The 25,222-nt window shown below is 34.7% G+C and overlaps 1 long non-coding RNA gene and 1 pseudogene across 1 annotated transcript; one reads left to right on the forward strand and one right to left on the reverse strand.

The window, feature by feature from the left end:
* Positions 1 to 492: 492 nt before the first annotated feature.
* On the forward strand, positions 493 to 3,598 carry LOC125480016. The gene is made up of 2 exons (XR_007260426.1): positions 493 to 2,810; positions 2,933 to 3,598. It is a non-coding gene; the product is annotated as an uncharacterized LOC125480016 (long non-coding RNA).
* Positions 3,599 to 16,602: 13,004 nt separating this feature from the next.
* On the reverse strand, positions 16,603 to 18,131 carry LOC103957983 (annotated as a pseudogene).
* Between the last annotated feature and the right edge of the window lie 7,091 nt (positions 18,132 to 25,222).

Genomic DNA, 25,222 nt, shown 5'->3' on the forward strand with positions numbered 1-25,222 from the left:
TTTATCTTTATTATTTTTTTTCCCACAATCCTCAATTTTCTATTTTCTTCGTTACCTCTGTCTTGCTTCTCTCCCAGCAATCCATGGCTTTCATCCACACTTCCAAAAATAAAAGATCCAAAAAAAAAAAAAAAAAAAAAAAAAAGAGAAAGCGAAGCCAAGGACGGAATGAGTGCCAGAAAGCATGTCTGATTCGATATAATTCATGCATTGAAGTAAGCCAGAGACTGCGTCCTTTCAAGGTCAATAAGATTCGCGAGTTTGTATTCTCCTACAATTTGATTGAATTTAAACCTCTTTCAATTTTGATTGAATTTAGCGTCCACTAATTTCTCGACTGGGAGAGATTGAGTTGGGAGCCTCGGAGACAAGGAAATACGTTTGATGCGCAGAAAGGGGGGATGGAGAGGGAGGGTAGGATTGCCATATTAAAAATGTCATCAATGACTACTATTCACTTGTGTTTTGGTAAAAAAAAAAAAAAAAAAAAAAAAAAAAAAAAAAAAAAAAAAAGGTTTTTGAAAGCAGCTAAGAGCTGCTTTCGTTTTTTTTTTTTTGCTTTGAATGGTCGTGATTTTGGAAAAAAAGAAAAAAAGAAAGCTAGGTTTGCTTGAGTTACCAAGCATAAATTGGATGCAACGATCACCAGATTTTGGTGGGGCTAGGGGTGGGCACGGTGCGGTTCGGTACAGTTCCACCCCTAAACCGGAACCAGAACCTTAAAATAGCAATGATTCGATTCGGTGCAGTTTCACTTAAATTTATTACTAGAACCGTACGGTTCGGTCTAGACTGCTTCTTATTCCGTTCTTGCCGGTTTATGGTTCCGAATACTAAATTATTTGAACACCAAATCATCATACATTCAAATACATCTTCTAAAACTGATTCTATAAAGTTGCAACAAATCCAACACAAGCGACCACTTGCAAGTTCCAACAGAACATACCCACGAGAAGTAATCGTTGGAACTGATATTTACCCCCAAGACGATAAAACCCAAAAGTGAAAATGACAGCATTTGCATCTTCCACCATCTGATATGTGCAACCTCTTTGACTTGTCAATTGTTTCACGTTCACCCAGCCTTACCAATTACCTCATTGAACGAAAGTACTACCCAACCAAAGGGAAATGCAAGACTTCAAATCTATGGCGTGTAAATGACGACAATAATGGTAAACATAAGCTAGGAGTCCCAAAGGAAGCGACTTATTTTATTTTAGGTCACAGTTACACACAATTGACAATAATCCCAAAACAACACCACATTGATAATGCTTTAAACCAACCCGCCAATTGCAATAAAATTCTAAGTCATTTCCAATATCATCAAATTACTGATTTTTCTCTTAGCCGACAATAGAATAGTGAACTATGTATCTATACCTGATCAATGTGACCAAGAACCTCTTCTTTCTTTGTAGCCTCATCTTTGTTCTCATAAAGCCCGGAATCAATCAAGAACTGCCAAAATCAATACAAAACAGTGAACTATATATCTAGAGAATTGGACACTAAAACAATGAACTATATATCTACCAAAATTATAAAGCCACGAATCAATCAAGAACTACCAAGATCGATCGAGTCTAGAAACTTAGCATCATCAAACTTTGTCACAAAAGAATTGGACGTTAATACACAATAGAACTTCCCAATTGATTCAACCTCTGATTCTGCTACATCATTACTTAACTAACAAAACATATGAAGCTCAAAACAAAACAACAGTCAGAAAACAACAAGTTGCAACCGAGCCAGTTCGCAATCAAAAACAGGGAAATTCACGTAATCCAAGGAGGGAGGACGGAGGACGAAGAGTCGTGAGTTGTCATGGATGAGGGATGTCGAGGCTCGTCGCAGAGAACAGAGGTTATAAGCTACCTAAGATATCGCAGAAATTCTGGATGAGGGCCATGAGTAGGTTGACCGGCTGAGCGACATTGGGGGAAGGGGGGGGTCTGATGTAAGGCAGTGAGACGTGAGTGAGGTGAGGGTGAGGTGGGTGAACCCTAATTAGGATGAGATCCCCTGGTTTTCAATTCGATTTCGGCCAATTCTTGTTCATTTGAAACTGAAATCGATTTGAACGGTCCGTTTCGGTTTTTTTACTCAAAGTTGACTTTTTCAATCAACACGGTTCCTTTCGGATTTTTTTTTTTTTTTTTTTTTCATACGGTTCGAGGGATATTGATTTCCTTCAACACTTCATCCTAGTGGAAGAGCACGATGCGATATTGGAATTGAACATCAGGGACCTTGCGACAGAGGATAGACTGGTGTGCCCTTATGGAAAAAAAAAAAAAAACAGGCATCTTCTCCGTGAAATATGAGTACCATAGGGCCTACTCGGTGACTGCCCTAAGAGTAAGTCATCGCTCTACTTCTTCCACAACAATCCCGAAATTGTTATAGAAGGTTATCTAGAAGTTGGAAACCCTTTTTAAGATTAAAAGCTTTATGTGGAAAGCACTTCATAGGGCTTTGGATACAATGAAGGACTTGTTTAAGCATAGATCATCCCCTTCCTCAATCTGTCCAATATGCCATAACCATGAGGAAAGCATTGAACACATTTTCCTTCTCTGCCCATAGGTAGAGACCATTTGGTTTGGTGGGGTCCTAAACTACAAGATTAATTGGAATGGTATTACAACATGGGCTAATTGGCTCCTTGCTATTATCAATTCCATGACTAGCTCATCGACGGACGTGGGGAGGATGCTGTCAATGGTTGCTTTCACATACTGGTAGGTTTGGAAGGCCAGATGCAACTTCGTCTTTAATCAGCAACCAATCGCTTCGAGGTAGGTACTTCTGGTTATTTCCATTGTTGTTAGGGCTTTCGCGGGTGCTTCTCATACAATTGTTATAAGAGATCAGCCGAGCATCAATACTTCCTCCTTGCCTGCTTAGTGGTTTTCCCCAGGCCCTGCGTTCATGAAGATTAATGTTGATGCTAGTTAGACGACCTCTACTGTTTTGGGGTTTGCTGGTGCAATAGTTCGGGACTCCGATGGTAAGTTCGTGGCTGCTCGGAGGTTTAGCTTTCATGCTCAAGTGTGAAAGTTGTTGAAGCAATGGCCATTCTTCGAGGTTATCAGCTGGGCAACTCTTTGGGCTTCAATTCGGTGATCATTGAGTCTGATTCATTGGAATCTATCTCTTGCCTGAGGAATGTTCTAACAAATGGTAGTTGTGAGGCCTTTCCTACTTTGATCAAAAGCAAGAAAATTGGAGAGTCCTTCCAAGATTATCGCTGGTCTTGGATCTCAAACCAACCAACATGGCGACAAATCTTCTAGCGTCGCAAAGAAGTAGGGAGATGTGCGATTTCACTTAGGTCGATCGATCCCCATCTTCCCTTATTCATGTACTAAACAATGATGGGCTTCCCTGTCTTCCTTAAATTTCTGTTTTGTGGTAGTGCAAGGGGCAACGCATTAGCATAGGTTGCAGCGTCCCTTCAAAATGTACCTCTTTGCACTGACCGGCTTTATTTTCTTAGCTAGTATTGGCTTGCCTCTTTGTAGTCTTTGGTTGTAAGTTCTTTGGCATCTTTGCCCTGGTAATGCGATTTTTAGTTAACCAAAAACCAAGCAAAAAACATAAGTTGGAGCCAAGCTTTGATTAAATTTACTATATATTATAAATATTGAGTAAATGTGTAAAATTTAAAAGGTTTTTTATTGGGTGTTATAACATTTTCTAAGCCCACACCATTGTGGGCCTTTCTTTCACATTTAAAAGAAATTTGGGCTTGATTTTGCCATTACAAAAATAAATAAAAAATTATATTCCCTGATTTTAAAAAATGTAACATGACTTGTCACTTAATACTACAGTTTAGTGATATTCCTCCTAACCTATAAGAGAGAGGTCCTAGGTTCGTTTCTCGCTAAAGGGGAATATGAACCACATTATTATGGCTTACCCATTATGAGGCTTAGCCCACTTCCCCACTCTCTTAATGTAGATAATATTGTTTGTTTAAGAAAAATGTAACCTGACTTAAATGTTAAACCCTAACTATTGTTGTCCCACCACTTCTTTGCAATTGCATATTTGCAATATGAACTCTCTCTCTCTCTCTCTCTCTCTCTCTCTCTTATCCTCCCTCTTCTCTTCAGATCTTCTATTGTCTACGAGAGATGCAATGGCGATGAAAGACAAGAGAAAGTCAGTATACAAAAACAAAAAAAAAAAAAGCCTAGATCACAGCCTAGACAGGAGCGTAACTCTTACCTGATTTTGCTAGATGATTTGGCCTAAATTACTGGCGAAACACCATCGCCTAGGTTGATGTTTTAGAACAGTACTTGAGAGTACAGGTCTTCCGGGTATCCAAGAAGGTCCCATGTGAATTACAACCACTCGGTGAACTATGTTTGTTTGAAAATATTTTTACACACATCTTTACCTCCCGCACATCTCTACCTTTTTATTCTTCTTATAATTAGATTGAACAAATAAAAAATGAATCTAAGACTAAACTTAAAAAAGGGTGTGCAGAAATAAAAAAGGAGTTTCGAAAATCACTTCAAATTTCCTTTTAAGTCATGCATCTTATCTCTATACTCCAAGTTGCTGATTATGCCGGGTTATAACTTTTTCTGTAATGATATTATGGTTAACATAAAGATAAAGAATTAGTATTGCACTCCTAGGTTTAAAAGAATCAAAATTATATTTGAGCCACATTATTGTTAACCCACTATTATTCTAAGCCTACTCCCTCCCCTTAATGTAGATAATACCGTTTGTTCAAAAAAAAAAATCAAAATTCTAGTAGTGAAACCTATGTGTTTTGCACAAGCAATATTTTTTTATTTTTTTAACAAATGATATTATTTTTAAGAAGGGGGTGGGGGAGTGAGACAAGTCTCACAATGCACTAGTAATAATGTGGTTAAAATTCATCTTTGGCGAGAATTGAACCTAAGACATCTCATTTGCAAGTAAGGAAGAATATCATTAGACCGTAAACTAGGTGGCTGCACAAGCAATAGTTAAAGAGGAAATATTGATCACAACTCCTCGAACAAACTCATTACAGTATTACTCGTGGTTAGTTTAATTATCGCACACATATTAATCATAGATGTTTACATCCTATGATTCCATTAAATGATAAATCTTTGACTTTGTAACTAGCTAGTTAATAGATTAAACATCTGATTGTAAGTGGATAATGATTATTTCTTCTCCATTTCCCCATGAGTGACAACACCAACATGTATTAAAATGGATTGGTTAAGTATAATTTGTTTACTTCGTTACCGTAGGCTCCCGATTTCATATCTTCTTCCTTGTTGTCCACATGTTGTGTTTGTTTTCTATGGCAATTTCAAGTTCAACCATTGACTTGTATAAACTTGAAAATGTTAACATAAAAATTAAAAATATAAACTGACATTTGGCCCTCCATTCCATTTTCCAGGTGAGGTGACGAGAACATCGGCGCAAATTGTTGGTTGCCGACACTTTATTACAATCCCTCGCAATTTACAGCAAACCAAAACAAGGACCACCAAAAAGATAAAATGTACAGAGCAAAGAATTATGGGGTCGACAACTTAAAATGATGAAAATATTTTTACTACAATCTCTCGCCTTTTAATGCAATATGGTTTGTATTTTTAATTATTTATTTCTTCAAAAGCAAAACTAAAGTTATTAAAGAGATATGAGAAATTAAGGTGTGTCGGGCAGTCAAATAACATGTACACTTTGAACGCTCTCACAAAATAGTTGAATCTCCCTGTTAAGTAATCTTGATGAATTAATTTGGATGAAACAATTTAACCAAATTTTGAAAAACAATTCATAGAACTGTTGATCATGGTTGGTTTAAATAATTGAAATGTCAATTTTTAGACATAGGAAAAACCAAAGAAGTGTAAGGATTTTCGAACATGAGCTTGAGCTTGCCAATAGTCAAATCGTATCCACATTCAATTTCTTACCAATCATTCTTAAGTAATATTACCGAAGGACAAGGGGAAAAGACCCATCAGCTCTGAATGAATCTGGCTGGAATGTTGGCCATCATAGAGTTTTGCTCCTTTTTTTTTTATTTTTTTTTTTATTTTTTTTATATATATATATATATATATATATATATAAAAGAAGAATTACGTTTCCTTCATACTTCTTAGCAAATTGAGTTGTATTATTGCCTACATTTCAGTTCGACTTTCATGTGCCAAATCAAATCATTAATTTCTTCATAAAAAGGACAACAAAACGAATTTATAAATCTTGAGTCTTAACTCTTACATATGTTTATACATGGATACAAATGCGTTTACGTGCCATGTGTTTATACATGGATACAAATGCGTTTACGTGCCATGGTGATGTAATCAGAGACGGAGTTCAAATTTTTTACACTCTTTTTACGTGTGGCTTCTTTGTGACTTTTATCATTAATTGATACGTGATAATAAACATGACCATGCTTAACTTTATTGTCATGAAATTATTATAAACTTAATACATGTCAATCAATGATAAAAGCACCACACAAAATAGGTTCATAAAATTTAATCACTCAGAAGTGCATATAAAATTAAAGGAAAACTAATGAAAAGTTCAAAAAAAAAAAAAACTTTAGTTTAATGAAAAAAGACAAATAAAGGTGTAGTGAATAGTGCCAGAGAAAGGTAAAAATATGGTTTTTCATTAAAAATGAACAGTACCGAAAGTGTTTCATTAAAATTCTCTAAAATTAACCGGCACTAATTAAGATAATCTCGACGTCAAAGATCGAATGAAAAGTAGAATTAGCTACCTAATCTACATGCACCTTAAGATTATATTAATTAGGTCATAACGAAATGGTTTAAGTTGATTAATTACAACTATGTTGAATACGACAGTTAAGTTAGAAAAGCCGAGTCCTTTCATTAAGGAGTAAGGACACCCAATGAGACGATGTGACTGGTCAATTTAACTTTGGGTAATGCTAGGGAGATTAAATTTGGAGACAGTTTTGAAAATTAAGGATATAGAAGTTGATGATTGATTTATTATTTAAACGTTGATAAACGTGTTTATACTTATTGGTGACACATCATTTAGTTTACAAATTTAGTTTCTAAATTTAATATTCCTAACATTACTCTTTTAACTTGAAGGTTTTTTATATTTTTTGTGGGAACTTGATCATTGCATATACATAAAGCATGTGTGTCCTTGTGTGTGTATGTATTTACAATTTTTACATAGAACAAAAATTCAATTATGTGATAAACTCTTTAGATTTAGCATGGTTCATTACGGAACATCGCTAAATCATCATACTATTTTGTATCAAAAATTGCCGTATTATCAAGTATGAAGTGTTATATAACAAAAGGATTTGATAGTATTAGCAGTGAACTTCGTACAAATAAATTGTAAAGTATTTTATTGTGTCTTTGATCTAGGACTTTATTTTCCAACATTATGTTAAGGCTTCATGTCTAACATGCAACAAATCAGGTGCAATGCTTTTGGTTAGCCGCGAGGCTATGATTGAGGCTATAATTTATGAGTACTTATCTTTCATTATCTTTCAATATTGAAAGAGGTTAAAATTTTGAATCCCTTGAACTAATTGATATTCAACAAAAGGAAAAATAGAAAGACTTACTATAATAGCAAATGGTTGTATTACAAATACGTACAAATATATATATATATATATATCATTAAAATAGAAAATTGACATGTCAGATTCGGATTTGTTTACACAGAAAAATCACTTAGTATACGAAGAGCAAAAAATCTTCCACTATTTACTAGATATCTAACTATGGACGGTGCTACATACATTAAATTCATGCATTAAATTTGTACACCAAATGGTATGGCACATTCTACACTATATAAATTCTTATTTATTAGTCAAATTTCAACTTGAATCAAGGTACAAATTTGATTGGTGCCACATCACTTACTACAAACATTTCGTGTGCCCAGCATCATTCATCCAACAATATATTGATTAAACGAGAAGGTAGGATAATCGACTTTAATTGCGGACCTCAACAAACAATTGTCATCATCTATATAGACTAGGTATTGTTTTAGATTGATAGTCTTTTTTTTCCCAAGTTTTAAACCTGATGATGATATGGGCTAAGTTTCTTCTAGGTGAAGATAAAAGGACTATTCAATCTTTTTTTTTTTTTTTTTTTTTTTTTTTTTGGTGAACCATATTCAATCCTTTTGCTTCACTGTCATATTCATCTTTAAAACCCCTTTTTCCAGAATCTTATCCACTGCAAGCTGGAAAGAATTTGTCACATTGTTTTATTTTGTTCTTTTATATTTGACCGCATGATGATGAGAAAAGACAAAGTCCCAAGGTAAATCAGAATCTCCAAGTGGAAGGGTAAAAACAACAACTGACATCGTATAAGACTAACAAGAATCCAACGTTATGAAAAGATGAAACAAAAATGTAGTCAGGGAAATTCCACATAATAAACAAGCTGGATTAAGGCTCCGTAACTTTAATATATTGTTTAAACTCGGTCTGAACTGGAGAATGACTTGCATACAGTTGCAGAGCTAGAATTCTGTAATAATGGGATCATGAGAAATAAGCTTTTCACAAGGAAAAAAATTAAATGAAATAACCTACTTATAAGTATAAATATATGTCTCACTTAATACTATACTGTCTAATGCTATTACTCTTCGCTTGTAAATAAGAGTTCGTAGGTTCAAGTCTCGTGAATGATGAGTTCACATCCAATTCATTCCCCCACCCTTCAGTGTACATATATTATTGTATTAAAAAAGTTACCAATTATATGTGATCAGTTGCCATGAGTCTTACAAACGCTCAATTATTAGATCAATTCAATCCATTGAAAAGAAAACTAAAACTCCATCATTGATCCTAGGTATGATAATGTAAATTGTGATCAAATTCAAGACTTAATAAGAAGATAGTTGCCGAAACAATTAATGAGAGATGTAATTAAATGAATTATGTAATATTCTAATTGGCAAGCGAAAGATGAATTAGGAAGTAAAATCCGTATCTCTAGTCCCATTGATGAAGCCAAATTCCAATTGGATGGTATGCAAAATATCTAGCACCGCTCCACCTACACCATCAAATTTGGTCTTCTTTGAACTAATTATGAGGTCAAGACAACAAAATACAATGAGAGCACTGGATTATTTGTTTGATGAGGAAGATTAGGTGGAAAAGATCCGAAGATGATCCCCTTCTGTGAAGGTGCATCCTATAATTCATAAAAAACAATTCATTTTTGGTCGGCACTCGACACTAGGCCAAATCCTATCTGCTCATTATTTTTAAAAATAATTAATATGCCTTTCAAAATTAAGTCATTAAAACAACTGAATATCTTTCACTAGTATTGTAAGTGGTATATACTTCTCTTAACGCATGAGTGAGAGCTTTTGAATTTAATTTTCAGAAAAAAATCGTTGCTAAAAAATTATTGGTCCGAATCTAGCTAGGAAATGCTTCAATCTACCAATTATTTGATATGTGGAAGATTAATTTGGTTATAAATGTCATTGACCGAATACATGATCTGAATCCTTTCCTATTTATGTGATTGGTTCGTTCTATTTGCTAACGTTATATATGATTTGAATCCTAACAAGTGGTTCATTGTAGAATTTTGAACAATCTCAATATCGCACAACAGTGAATTCGTTTTTCTCTTTATACTAGTAAGAAATTTTTAGGGTTTGTCCTTTTGATTCTATCCACGATGGTCTACTGGAAGACAATTATATATATATAGTAAACTAAGTTTTATCAATAAAATTACCACTTTTAACTTGTTTTCTAAAAAAAATAGACAGCATTAACTTTGAGTAAAAGTATTTGACATTTTATTTTTGAAAAAGTAATCACAAATTTAAGCCATGAAATATGGGAAATAATTGAAGAAAATATATAGATCACTTAATTGAAAGCTCCACTCCTCCATGCTTTGTAGTGTTCTTAACTTTATATTTCAACTCCCAATATTAGAAAATAAGGCCATCTTCATCCAAGGCTGGCCAGAGAGCTCGTTTTAGTCTTCTGACCCTCCAAGATATTAATGTTTTAATGAACAGTACATATGACACACCCCGACCGAAATCAGGGCATGTTGGCTGTCACGTGAGAGTGACGTAACCATGTGCACAGTGCGGAAGCTAAGAATAATAATAAAAGTACGAACAAATAAAAATCAAACTACACACAGAGTAGTTAACATACATGTGCAAGCATAAGTGTGAAAAACAATATTCAGAGCATAGAAAACCTAATACAATCCAGAGGAGCAATTACTAACTAAACACACCCAGAGGGGGTCCTACACTGGTGGTAATCTGTCAAATATGTCGTGAATGCCTCATGAGCCACCAAAAGAGCAATCTAAACTAGAACCTGGAGGGGCGCAAAATAGAAAGTGTGAGTGGGCAAAAACAAAGCTTTTCAAAATCATTTCATTATCAAAAGTTCTAACCCGTCACCGTAAAACCTGTATAGTTTCCCAGAAAATAGAATAAACACATATATAGAAAGCATGCTCAGAAATATGCCATGTCGAATGCCTCTACATAAAATGTAAGCAACCCAGGTAATGTCAAACAATGCAAATAACATGTCAGCCGGAGTCACCTAACGTGACCTGTACGGCTGAATCTAGAGCTCAAATCCCCAACTCACTAACTATACCTGCACACGAGTCGGAACCACCAAAAGTGGTCTGTACGACAGGACTGGTTGTAAATAAATACGCTCAAGTGCTACGATCACGTGAAGACTGGGTGAATAATCGCGGGTCACCTATGAGTTGGAACCATCTATAGTGGTCTGTACAACAGGACTGTGCACCTAACTTGGATCCAAGATGAGCGTAGGGTGCGGGAGGTAAACATCACGTGAAGGACTGTGCCCTACTCTGGGCGGGAGCATTAACATCGGGGGTGCAGGTTATGAGCTCTCTACGTATCTCACATAACTACATATCATCATCATAAACCATAACTTACCTGACACTTACCTGTGCGTCTGCAGCACCAAACATACATATATGCAACTACTAATGCATAAATCATTAGGCAAACGCAATGCATGGCATTTAAAACATATAAACATTCCATTTCATTTTCTAGGAAAGACCACAGTATATAGGCATATACGGAAAACCAAAAGCCCACTCACTGGTATATGGAAGGGTCGTAACCCCTTTGCCTCGAGTGACTGCGCTCGTCCTCGAGATAGGTCTCACCTATATGCGAAACAACTATAAAAATGTCAATTTAAAGAACATAACCAAAACTAGGTAATAACTTCTCATACAATGCTCAAATGGGGTGTGTGAATACACCAACGTGATCTACTCAACCTCACGAACATCCCCATATTTTTAAAATAATTTTTTGACGTCTCACGCGCCGGTCAAGGCACGGCCAGACGTACCTGCCACGCAAGGCCACGTGCCAGGCACACTGACGGCGTCAGTTAACGCTATCAGGAATATTCCGTTAAAACTAACAAATTCCGTTAAAGTTAACCTAACGCCGTTAAGAATATTCCGTCCAAACTGACGGAATATTCCGTCTTCTTCTCCGGCACACCTCCGGTGCCGTCGCCGTCGCTGGAAAACAGGAAAAACTTTAAACCTTCTTCTCTCACTCGATTTTCAACCAAATTCTATAAAATTGGTACCAAAATAAAGCTTACAACAAGCAGAACAAAACCTTACCACTTTCAAGCCGTGAAATTCACGAAATCACGTCAGATAAACTTCACAAAATCCAGCCAAACCTGCAACTCACGATCCCAACGTCCAAATCCTTCCAACGAACCACCCCAAGCTTCCTGAGGACCTCACTAAGCTTCCTATAAACTTCAAATTCCCTGAAAAACAACATTTCACGTATGCATGAACAGTGACCAAAATCAGGGTTCCTTGGTTCGACGTGAAATCAAAGGATTTCCTACCTGAAATGGGTATGGTTGAACTCGTATGATCTTCACGAACACAAAGATATAACTTTCCACCTCGATCCACAACGTTTTCACGGGTTTTGGTACTTGTCCATATGAAGAAGAAGAAGAAGAAGGAGAGAGAGAAAGAGTGTTCGTAACAGAGAAGGATACGAGAAGGAGATGAGGACGAGAGTGGATGTGTGGCCCAAATGCAGCCAACAAGCCCACAAAACAAACACCCCAAAATGAAACATAACCACTAGGGGCAAAATCGTCATTTCACACCTACGGTACGAATAATCCGGAACGGGCTGTCACAACATGACCATATTTGCCTCTGTCTCCAACCTGAGGGCAAAAGGGCTAGAGGGCTCATTTTACCCCTGTCACAAAAAACCGTCTCCAACAGAGGGCCATATTGTCAAACATAATTTATTATTCAAAATTTAAAACTACAACAACTTAAATTTAAAACAACAACAACTTAAATTTAAAAACTACAACTTATATTTAAAAATTACAACTAAAATTTAAAAACGACAAATTATATTTAAAAACTACAAATTAAATTTGAAAACAACATTAACTTAAATTTAAAAACTACAACAACTTAAATTTAATATCCATAATCAACATCATCTTCATCATCTGCCATCGTATGAGTATAGTCAGAGGTAAACAACTGCCGTCGGCTCATAATTTCTTTTTTTTTCCTGTCAAAATAGGCCTTACTCATTGGAGTGTAATTCAAAGTGTTCATTTTCATATTCTTATCATCCATCTCTTCTTGTATTTGTTTGGCCCATTCTTCATGCCAACACTTCCTTTCTTCCGCCTCAATGGCATTTTGCTCTTCCAATAATTGCAATGAGGCCGTCACTTCATGTTGAGTGGCATAATCATCATTTGCCTTGCCCTTTTCCTTCAACCTTTGTGCCTTGTTTTGTCCCATAGCCCTAGGTATGGAACCTTCACCTGAAGATGGATTTCTACCCTTACTTGTTGAATGGTTGGAGATCCATCTTCATCCATATTTGCAGCTGAGGATGCAGTTCCGAACACATGCGTAGGAGCTCTCTGTGGTGGATCTTCAAATAACACCCACCCTTTACAAATTTCCCAACAACTGTAAAACTGAAAGGGTTTCAAGCTGTTGTCCATATACAATTCCTCCGCTTGGCGTACCTAGAAAAAAATTAAAGGAAATTAATTTATGAAATTAAATGTAATATAATTAAATATTTAAAATAAATTGTGAAAACACTTACTTCGTCGTAGTAATTAGCGCTACTTACGCTGCTAACAATGTTTGACTGTCATTTGTTCAAACTTGGCTGAAGATGTTTCTTCCATAGAACAATTCTCGTTGTTTCGAATATTCACTGGAGTGGTGCCTTCATAGAACTCTAAGCATTTTTTAGACACACGAGTTCAAACACCGTCATTTGTTTGACAATTCCCCCTCACACTATCTTCCAACACCCATCTATAAGCCTTACTAAGAGCTTCATCTTCTTTTTGAGTCCAAGCCCTACCTTTCATTGCAAACGAGGTCATTTCAAAATTATTAAAAAAATTGAAGGATAGATTTTTGAAAGAGGAAGGAAAATATGAGAATTGAAATGGTGTAGGAATGGTGAAAATTTTGTGAGGAATGATTTAGGTATTTATAGGAAAAAAATAGATTTTTTTTTTTTAAAAAAAAAAAAAAAAAAAAAAGCCCAAAATACCTATAAAAAAAAAAATTTGAATTCAACGGTAATTAGTGCCAGCTAGCCGTTGGATTCAAAATTCTTTTTAAGAATTCCTGTTGATTATAACCAACATGAATAATCAGTTTTCTGGCTAGCCCTTTCAAATTCTGTGGGGCCCTCTCAGATTCTACGAGCCCTCTGGCCTAGCCCTTGGTTGGAGTCGGTTTTTAGGCTATTTTCGACCCTCTAGCCCTCTGGACCCTTCGGTTGGAGATGGTCGAAGAATAAGACAAATTGAGCCGTGTCAGGGCAGAGTTGCTTGAAATAAATTACTCACTTTAACAGGAAACACTTGAGTTATGTTGAGTGACGAGATTTTTATTTTATTTTTTAACAAACGATATTATCTGAGAGGAGATGAACTTAGTCTCACAATAAGCTAGTAATAATTTGGTTCAAATTTGCTTTTAGCAAAAATCGAATATAAGTTCTCTTAAATACAAGTAAAGAGAAATACAACTAGACCATATTACTAAGTGACTAGCGACGAGATTTTAAGTCTGAAAAAATTAAAATTAAATTAGTAAGAAATGAATTACGAAATTTTAAATAGAAGGAATTGAAAATGTTCTTCATGAGAATTATATATCCAAACAAAATTTGGACTGAAAGATGATTGTTATTCGTTTAATAGACCACTGCTTAAAGTCTTTTAACCCCCAAGATCCGGTAAAAATTCATTTTAAATCTCCTGTTGGTATTCATTTATGTTGTCGTTGAATTTTCTTTTTGTCGAAAAGTAATTGTTACTTAAACTGCTCCAGCCATTCTGAGCTTTTAAGCATTTTTAAGAGGGCTTAAATGTTAAAATAGTCTATGTGTTTTAGTCATTAGATTAATTTAGTCTATGTGTTTTTAATTTAGCAGATTTGGTCTTGTATTTATCTTCGTTAGTCAATTAAAGATATTTTCATTTAATTTTTGTAAATTTTTTTTTATAAATTATTTATAAAATTATAATTTATTTGATTTAAAATATTTAAAATGAAATAAAATTTAAAAATTAAAGGAAAATTTTTTCCCCTTCCAACTCTCCAACCTCATCCCTAACATTAGCCCCTCCGTTTTTTATGTCACAACCTCAATCATTTTTTAGATTGGAAGTTTTATTTCTTATATGTGTTTATCCCATTGATTTGCATTTTTTTTGTAAAGAGATATGGTAATTATTTCTCATATGATTTTTCTTATAAATTTTTTAAAAGAGATTGAATAAAATGTCCTTAATTAGTTAACAAATACAAACATAATGACTAAACCTAATAAAAAATATAAAGACTAAATTGACCATATGCGTATACTACAGATGCCATCTTAACATTTAAGCCTTTTAAGAAAGATTCCACAAAACGTACTTTTTCCTAAAGTTGTGAGCTATTCAGATTTCTTTGCACTTGCAGCGTACATGTGATATGAACAGTATTTTTCTTTATATATTTATTTGTTCTGAAATTTTTATATTTTATAATTATTAGCTCAATGAAAGGGTTAAACTAGTTATATTATTTTTTGTGATTAAAAGGTGGCCAAGTACACATTGGAAAGGTTATCAAATGGTTTACTTTATGTTAGTGTATTTTTATGTTTTTCGTTAGGATTAATTAGATTACTTTCCAGTTTGTTTTAGAATTAGGTCTTTATAAATACATGTTGTAACTTAGTAGTACAAAAATAAAGCTTGACAAAATGTAATCTTTTGGTTATGTAGGCATTTTAACAATTTGTAGTCTTCTTTATTTTGTGTTATGGAACAAGAGAATTTGTAAATAATTTTTTCTTTTTCTCATTCTTTTTATTGTTAATCAAACCTTTAGGGGTGCAAGAGGATATCTCATCCCAGGGTCAAGGCATACGCAAGCCTTATGGAAGACTTATAGAGGGGGTCTTAGTCCTTTTTTTAATTTTTACAAATCATCCACTAAGAGGGATTGTCAGCAGCTGAACTCGAATATAAAATTTGGTCTAGTGAAGAGAATGATCTTTACCAACTCAACCAACTCTTGTTAGCTCTTCGTTCTCATCCTTTGATTTGTCAACAACACTCACATATATTATTAATTACAAGGAATCTTGAGTGATGTTAAGGATGCCACAAATATACACCACATCACCATATAATGTGGCAAGTGATATTACAACTAGCTTCCAATGAGATAAACACATTAATTGAGGTAACATGTAATTATCATTTGTCAGAACAAATGGTACACCCGTTGTACATGTGGTTTCTCTAACATTATTTGGAAAACTAATTATTAAGAGAATAAAACATCAGACAGATGAGAAATTAAGGAAAATTTGGGAAATCTATTTATTTTATTATTATGATCACCTCTCCATTGGAAGGTTGAAACAAACGACATACATATACCATCTCTTTCGACAAAGAGGAAATCAAATACATGAAACATGAGGGCCCTACAACTGTCTAATATTACGAGGAAAGGAAAATATGAACCTTTAACAAATATGGCATAATTAAATAAAACACGTTACATCAGCAGCTGCATGGAAACTCGTTGTCTTTCTCTTCTTCGTCTTCGTGTGCTGATAAGGCGCGCTGTTCGACTTGTTCTTCCTTTACCTGCAAAGATATATATATATTAGGTCTCTGTCATTGGTCTATTTGTTACACTTGAGTACTACTAAATATCAAGAAACTTTAATTGAGTAATGACGATATGCTGGAAATGCATTAAGCTTGCATATGCCAGTATGGATTATTAGCCAAAAACGGAAATAAACACTCGTGTTTTATAATTTTATAGCTAGGGATGTTTTTTGTCGAATTATTTGGCAATTGCTTGCAGTTGTATGGATATGATCTAAAAACATAGAATGGAGAGGCTTACCAACTGGATGCAACTAAGCTCTCAATATCTAGTCGTGGTGAGGAGGTGGGGGTGATGAATAGATGTAAGTGGGTGGTGGGTGAACTGCTGGAGGAGTTGGTGGCTTTTAATGTTTAATAGGTGGTGGTGGTGGTGAGTGAACTGGTGGTGGAGGAGACTTGTCGACTGGAGGGGGTGGTGGGGGAGACGTGTAGTGGTAAGGCTTCTTAGGTGGAGGTGGTGAGTGAACTGGGTGGTGAGGCTTCTTGTGTGGTGGTGGTGGTGGTGGGGATTTGTAATGGTAATGCTTCTTTGGTGGTGGGGGTGAGTGCACCGGGTGGTAGGGCTTCTTGGGTGGTGATGGAGGACACTTGTAATGGTAAGGCTTCTTTGGTGGTGGGGGTGAGTGCACCGGGTGGTAGGGCTTCCTGGGTGGTGGTGGAGGAGACTTGTGATGGTGAGGTTTCTTGGGTGGTGGTGGTGGGGGAGATTTGTAGTGGTAAGGCTTCTTGGGTGGTGGTGGAGGAGATTTGTAGTGGTAAGGCTTCTTGGGTGGTGGTGGTGGGGGGGATTTATTGGTAAGGCTTCTTAGGTGGTGTGGTGGGGAGATTGTAGTGGTAATGCTTCTTGGGTGGTGGTGGGGGAGATTGTAGTGTAAGGCTTCCTTGTTTGGTGTGGGGAGATTGTAGTGGTAAGGCTTCTTGTGGGTGGTGGTGGGGAAGCTTTGTATGGTAAGGCTTCTTGTGTGGTGGTGGGGGAGATTTGTAGTGGTAAGGCTTCTTGGGTGGTGTGGTGGGGGAGATTGTAGTGGTAAGCTTCTTGTGTGGTGGTGGGGGAGATTTGTAAGTGGTAAGGCTTCTTGGGTGGTGGTGGTGGGGGGAGATTTGTAGTGGTAAGGCTTCTTGTGTGGTGGTGGGGGAGATTTGTAGTGGTAAGGCTTCTTGGGTGGTGGTGGTGGGGGAGATTTGTAGTGGTAAGGCTTCTTGTGTGGTGGTGGGGGAGATTTGTAGTGGTAAGGCTTCTTGGGTGGTGGTGGGGGGATGAGATTTGTAGTGGTAAGGCTTCTTGTGTGGTGGTGGTGGGGGAGATTTGTAGTGGTAAGGCTTCTTGGGTGGTGGTGGTGGAGATTTGTAGTGGTAAGGCTTCTTGGGTGGTGGTGGGGGAGATTTGTAGTGGTAAGGCTTCTTGGGTGGTGGTGGTGGAGACTTGTAGTGGTAAGGCTCCTTAGGTGGTGGTGGGGACTTGTAGTGGTAAGGCTTTGGTGATGGTGGTGGTGACTTGGGGTGGTAGGGATGCTTAGGTGGTGAGTACACTAGAGGAGAAGGAGAAGGAGGTGGTGGTGACCTGTAGTAGTAGGGAGAAGCCGGTGGTGGTGGAGATGAGTAAGGGTAGTCAGCTGAAGTTTTTGAAGGCAATGTGAGAGAGACTAGTGCCACTAGTATAGTGACCACAAGAGTGGTCACTTGTGAAGGCCCCATTTTCCCAATCTTTGTTAAGAATGAGATTTCTGCCTCTTAAGCTAAGCCTCCTCACCCTTTATATAGCTTTGGTCTTTACCTTTAACACCACGATAATCATGCCAAATTTCACTTGCAATTATTAATTACCTTAGTAAAAAACAAGATTAATGTTAAAATAAGACTAATGGGGCCAGACTATTTGAATAGATTATCAATTAATGTTTGGATCAAGGAGGCCTTTGACTGAATTTTGTTAAGCCCTGCCCTTTTTTTTTATTATCTTGCTTCATGGAATAGATGGTTCATTGTAAACGTACATAATAATAAATAAATATAGGAGAAAATTGTAGTAATGGTCCATCAACTTTAACCCAATTAAAGCAATAGTTCCTCAACTAAAAATTCATGATCATTGGTCTCTTAACTCATCAAAACGTGCAGCTATGATCTTTTTTGTTAACTTCGTTACGTTAAAGTTGAGGGATCATGACTCTAATTGAGTTAAAGTTGATGGACCATTTCTCTAGTTTGGGTTAGAGTTGAGGGATCACTGTTACAATTTTTCTCATTTGGTTTTTCATATTTGCCCCTCAATTTAGCCTCATTGCATGGAACGTGACTCATTTTGATGGATGTTCTAATATAATTGAAGAAAATGACTATAGTTGCACGTTTGAAGGAGTTAAGGGACCAATGATCATAGATTTTTAGTTAAGGGACCATTACTCCAATTTGATTAAAGTTGAGGGACCATTACTACAATTTTCTCTTGATATAGAGAGATAATTTTCACACACTCTCTCATTTGTGGTGCACATCATTGTTTAATTTTAGCATTTAAATTGAATAAAGAAAAAAAAAATTAAAAAATAAACAAGAACTTGCAAAAATCATTAACCATTTCCCTAAACCTATCACCTAAGGTGTGATTATTTTTTCTTTAATAAGGTTTAGTTTAATGCAACAAGAGTACGTAGCAGAAAGGCTAGCTAGCAAGAGATGAAGCTTTATTTCTGGGTTAATAATTTAAACAGAAAGTCTTCTCTGAATTTGTTTATGAAATATTTTTCATGATCGACATCTTTGAAAATGTCCGTGGTTGCCTAACTTTCTATGGTTCTTTCTGCTCAGATGAGGGACCAGTCGGCTGCGAGCTCAGATCTCTCTCTCTCTCTCTCAAACGAGGAGTAGGATTTTCTCCTCTCTTTTTTTCTCTCCCCTTCTCTCTCCTCCTATTTGAACAGTCACAGTTAAACCACGTCAACATCTTATATTAATTTTTTATAACAAGATAAAAACAAAATACAAGAATGTGAGAGGAGAGGCTGGAAGGGGATGGAAAGAAGTGGGAAAAGAATCCTAATCCCTCAAATAATCCAGACTTTAGTACGTAGTTTGTCACATTCACAATTTTCAGTTTGACCATCGTAAATCATTTTGTTCCTTCCTAGAAAATTATGTCAATATTCTTGTTAAGTGGAGGGGTTGGTTTGGTAAAAATGCCCCTTAAAAGGTGATCATGTGGTCGCTCACGTGACAATTTCAAGAGTACATTGATAAATTTTTCACAAAATGACCAAAATTATTTACGATAAACAAACTCAGGAACCACATCTATCGATATTCATTGTTAGTAACCAAAATGAAGAGTTATACGAATCTCGACCATTTAGCTTCTATAGTCACCATACCTTTCATTTGTACAATAACACCGAAATTGATACCAATTCGAAAATTGTCTGAACCAATGAAAAGAAAATTTTAATTGTTAAAACGATAACTCGTTGTTATATAATCTACGTCGCTATTTGATTTACTTTGAAACAATTTACTATTTCATATGTTCTTTGTTTTGTTGGCAAGTACAAAACTAGACCAACGGTTGACCAGTTAAAATAGTTTGTGAAATAGTTGGGTTTCAGCCGAATGTTTTTTTTAAAATAAAAATAAAATAATAAAATAATAAAAATCGTTACAACAGTTGACTTGTTAACAGAACGAGTCATTTCGGGTCAACCATTTTTACCATAAGCTCATTGGTGGAGCCATGTTAAGGGCTATCCTGGGTTATAGCCCAAAAATAAAATTTGACATGTAATTTTTATTGATTTTCGAATATAATTCACCATATATTAGTCACTAATCCAAATTCTCTCGATTTGATTATATAAGATTATATAATACAATTTACAAACTATCTATTTTTCTTACATTCTTTTTTTCTCATCGATTCTTGTATATGTTTTGGATTTGTTTGAATTTAAACATGTATTTGTTTATTCTTGGCTCACCTTGCCAAAATTTTATTTAGTTAGCTAATACAATGAAAATACGGTATCATGTTTTTTTTGTTTATAAATATTTAAACCTTTAAGCTAACCCACCCAGTGAAAAATTCTTCGCTCCACCATTGCATAAGCTAATGGATTGAGTTTGAATGACCCATGTAGAAATCAATTAGTGGTGAATCTAACCCAAACCAACTAAACCCAACTATTTGCCAGCTCTAATTGTAATTCATTAATCCTCATTTCCATCAAATTTCTCAAATCAATACGAACAACTAATTAACATCAGCCAACCCCAACACATATATCTTTTATAGTCACAAGTGATAATAGGAGTGTTAGGTGAAGATTGAACCTAGCTACGTAATCTCCTTTTAGCACACAGATCTCAGTAGTAAAAACATAACGTTGCCTTTGACTGCTTCTCAAGATTTCTCTGTAAAAAAAACAAAAGGAAAACGTAACCATGCATGCACGTTCTTATGTTCATTCTTGTATTTGATCCAGCTTAACTTGCTACTGTTGTTATCCTTTAACAAAATTTTGATGTGTATGATTAAAGATTCGTAAAATTGTTGTATGCAAGAGGCAACTAAGATATGGAGAACATGAAAGGAAAGTTCTCAACCAGTTGTACTTTTGTTTTCATTTTATATCAACTATTTAAAGTGACATTAACCCATTTCATGCCATTTCATGTGGAAACCCTTGGAAAATTGACAGTCAGCTTTCATGTTGTAGCTTTCATGGGAGCTAGCTAAGCTAGATGGACTGTTTAAAAATTCATCTCAATGTGCGATGTAGTAAAACCAATTTAAAATACTAAATATTTTTGGCTCCTAATGATCTCTTTGAATCACTACTATGTCTTTCATATCTAGACAAAGCATCTTTATAAATATATATATATATATATATAAAAATAAAAAAAACTAATTATATATAATGGGAGTGAGTAAGATTTAGAAATGAAAAAGTAGAGGCACTGGAATTTTCAAAGAATCAAAATCGAGCTGGGCAGATTAGTTGGCATGTGATTTGAGACAAATCTAAATCTAGAAGCTTGTAAGATGAAGGGAAGTGGAGAGTTGAGCTGAGTACAGCGGAGGATCATTTTGGTTTTGTTTTTTATTTAACTTTTGAGCTTGGCTTCTGAGGAGAAGTTTGTACTTATGATCAGAATCATTATATTATAAATCATTTTGTAAGTAAAGATTATCTATAAAAAATTAATTAAAACTAAGATTGTTTAGTCAATAAATTATAGCAAGTAGATAGAAGTTTCGGAATTCATATACTGGATCGGTTAATCTATTTTTACACAGTTTCATGACCAAAAACGATCTTATATTTAATTGATTTTTTTTTTTTTTTTGCTAAGATGATATTTACACAGTAATTTATAGTATGAATGATTCCAATCATAAGGATGAAGGTCAGTGAATTGGCTACAATGTGAATTGGGGAGGAACTCCTCCTCAATCGTTAAGGAACGAAGTTAATTCCTTTGGCTAAATTCTACATATATTATTGAAAAAAAATTGAGTGTAAATATGAAGAAAAATTTAGTCAATTTTGCAGCTTATTTTCGCTAAAAGTTTATTTCCTGATTATACATGTGCACCATATATAGTATAAACTCATTGAGAGTTATATTTCTTCGATTTCCCATACTTCCTTAATTTCTTGGGAGTTTTAACGAAAAGCCCACGGTACTGTTCATTTTAATGAACACTAAAAAGTCAATCCTGGTACTATTCACTTTACCTTTTATTTTGTTCTTATCATTAAAACTTAAAATTTTCAAGCCTTTTTCATTAGTTTTCCTTAATTTCTTTATATATTCCTTGCTATAAAAAAATAAAAAAATGCATTATATCGAATTTACCTTAATTTGGCTGTTTTCTTATATCGTTTCTTGGGGGTGAGAATATGCTAATTGATTATGTAAAGCCAAGAAGAAAATGTGAAAGATCTTCGAAGAAAAATACAATGTTTTCTTTTTCATTGTGGAATTCTGGACTTTGGCTCTTATAGCCAAGAAGAAAATGTGAAAGCACTTCGAAGAAAAATACAATGTTTTCTTTTTCATTGTAGAATTCTGGGTTGTGGCTCTTTATACTCCCTGCTCCGTCCGTCTCCTTGAAGCTCCAAGTTTGTAGTTTTCTTCTTTGTCTTCTTATCTTCATATGTACTCCATTTTTTTCCTCGAGTTCCACTTTAATTTAATTTACGGATGCGGAGATTCCATTGATATAGAACCAATTTCAATAAACGTACTATACGGTTTCTATATGTAAACATTATTTTTAGTAGAAATATACCCAGATTTGGGGGAGGATAATTGTCGCCAGTGTGAGAGTAACTGCTCTATAGTTTGAGAAAATAAAATAAATCATCATATTCTTACCAAATTTTGTGTTTAGAATGTGGTATAGCTTTTAGGTTAGATTACTCTTAACAAATCGTGACTAAAGCCTACTTTTCTTGGGAAAAGGGTCCGGTTTCTTAGGGATTCCGTGATTATGATCATTCATCGTATATCGTACGGTCAATTTTTGTAGATACTATTTATATTTAATTTTAAATTTTAAATTGTAGAATGATTTCTGACCGTACGATATACAATGAACGGTCACGATCATGGAATCCCTAGGAAAATGATCCTCACCGGATCCTTTTCCTTTTGAGAGATTATATTTACACATCCCAAATTACTTTTCTCACACATTTTTAATTTGTTAATATTTTCTACACATCACTAACACTTTATAGAAAAATATTAAAAAATTAAAAAAGTGTGGAAGAAATAATTTGAAATATGTGAATATAATCTTCCCTTCCTTTTTCTTGTAGTGATCATTAATGTACCCAAACCTGCGGCTTCATAAAATCCATTAGGTTTAGGTTTTGGGTGCTTCATGATGTTAATTTAGACTATATAGTGTGTAATGTACATAATGCAATACGATTTATTTCAAGTTCATTAATCAAAGAAATGATATTATCTCTAAGACACCGATGTGAAAGGGAAAGCATGAAAATGAAATTTTCGTGGATAGATTATATATATATATATATATTTATTTATTTATAGTATCTGAAAAAATATATAAGCCATCCAAGTCCAAGAGAAAGCCAGTTTGTTAGACAAAGTTACAAAACAGAATTGATAGATTTCCATACGTATACGTGTCTGGTCCAAATATTTGTTGGTTAGTGGAAGATTTTTGGGTCCAGACTTTATTGAGGGACTCCCATACTTTTAAACGTGATGGATGTTGATGGCATTCAACAAACTAGAAAATTCTTACATGCAACGTGTTATTTTTCATTGTTCTAAAACGATGAATTTGTCACAAATCCTCCAGGTGTGGCACATTTCGACATATGTTTTTAGCAAGCTAAATATGTTTACCAATGTTTTAGCTAATCTAAAAACGTTATAAGATTATAATCTTTAATTTTGTTATAATTATTACCTGTCTCAAAGTGTGTTGTATACGAATAAGAACTTTGAGATATCCCAATCGGTTGCTCTACATAAATTTATGGTCATAAAGCAACAGCCTTTTTTTTTTTTTTTTTAACAAACAATATTATCTACACTAAATAGGAGGGAAGTGCGCTTAGCCTAGCTAGCAATAATGTGAAACCTTTTCTTGTTATAAACAAATCAAAGTATAGCATATATACAAAAACTTATTTGTTTATGTGTATTTATATAACCTACTTACATATATGTGATACTGACTAATTAACTTTTGACATTTTTATAGTAGTTATTGTCATTCAATCGGAGGATGTATGAAGTTTAACTCATATAATTGTAAATACAATACAGATTGTTATGTCCTCGATAACTAATAGTGACAATCTTATTAGCAATGATATGTATGTTAAACTGCGATTCAACAGATAATAAATATTGAGTTGTTGACGCATCTCTTTTTTATTTTCTTTTTTATCGATGGATGCATCTGTCTCTTACTTTTTTTTCTGGACAGTCATCTCTCTCTTATTGTCTGGATTTTGTTTCTAAATGTTAACGTATGTATTTCTTTATGGATTACAAAAATGTTAGATGTTGAGCATATTTCTAAGAAGTTAGGCATATGCTTTGAAGATGCCATGAAAAGGTTGAAAGCTTGATGAGTTGATGCAATTGACATGCTGCATGTAGTGCCACATAGTTTAGTCTGTAATTTCCTCTCTTATCCTTCAAAAAGTTTTTCATTATGACAAGAATATAAATAGTACACCACATGTTTTTATGTAAGTGGTGGAAAATGTTATTTTTTAGTTATTAACTTTTTAACACATATATTTCATTATTTGTATAATGACACATAATGTACCACCTTATGTACCGGTCACACAGAAAAATCTCTCTACTTCAAAACAACGAGATCAGATAAGTCAGTGAACGCATGCATGAACAAAAGTGTCCAAAGTTGGACATTATTAAAGGACTTTTCTTTAAAGTTCTTTTGTTCTGATTCAAGGAATGGGACCATGAAGACTTTCGATCTTTGTTTCCATAGCGAACGACATCTCACGTTTCAAATTTTACCTACTCAAAGGCACATGCCTTAACGAGGGATTTCTATTTTGTTTTTTTTCTAAATGAGGATTAGTTATGGAGCTCACAATATATCGAATTTCAATGATCTGTACCGTTTATTTTATAAGTTTTAATTCATAGATCATCTTTACAAAAATTTAATTGAATTTGAAACTATTTGCCTATTTAATTGTTAAAATGAAATTTCATATGCTTCTTAGAATATATAGTGTTCGTCAATTGTTTTTTTACTCAATTAGATGCCTCATATATTTTTAATTTAGCTAATATTTTACAAAAATGATCTATCAGATGCAACTTAAAAAATAAACAGTTTGAATCGTTGTAGTTGAATGT

Source organism: the organism of the source record quoted next, unplaced genomic scaffold (assembly GCF_019419815.1).
Source record: "Pyrus x bretschneideri cultivar Hongxiangsu unplaced genomic scaffold, Pyrus_bretschneideri_v1 Contig1, whole genome shotgun sequence".
Lineage (NCBI taxonomy): Eukaryota > Viridiplantae > Streptophyta > Magnoliopsida > Rosales > Rosaceae > Pyrus > Pyrus x bretschneideri.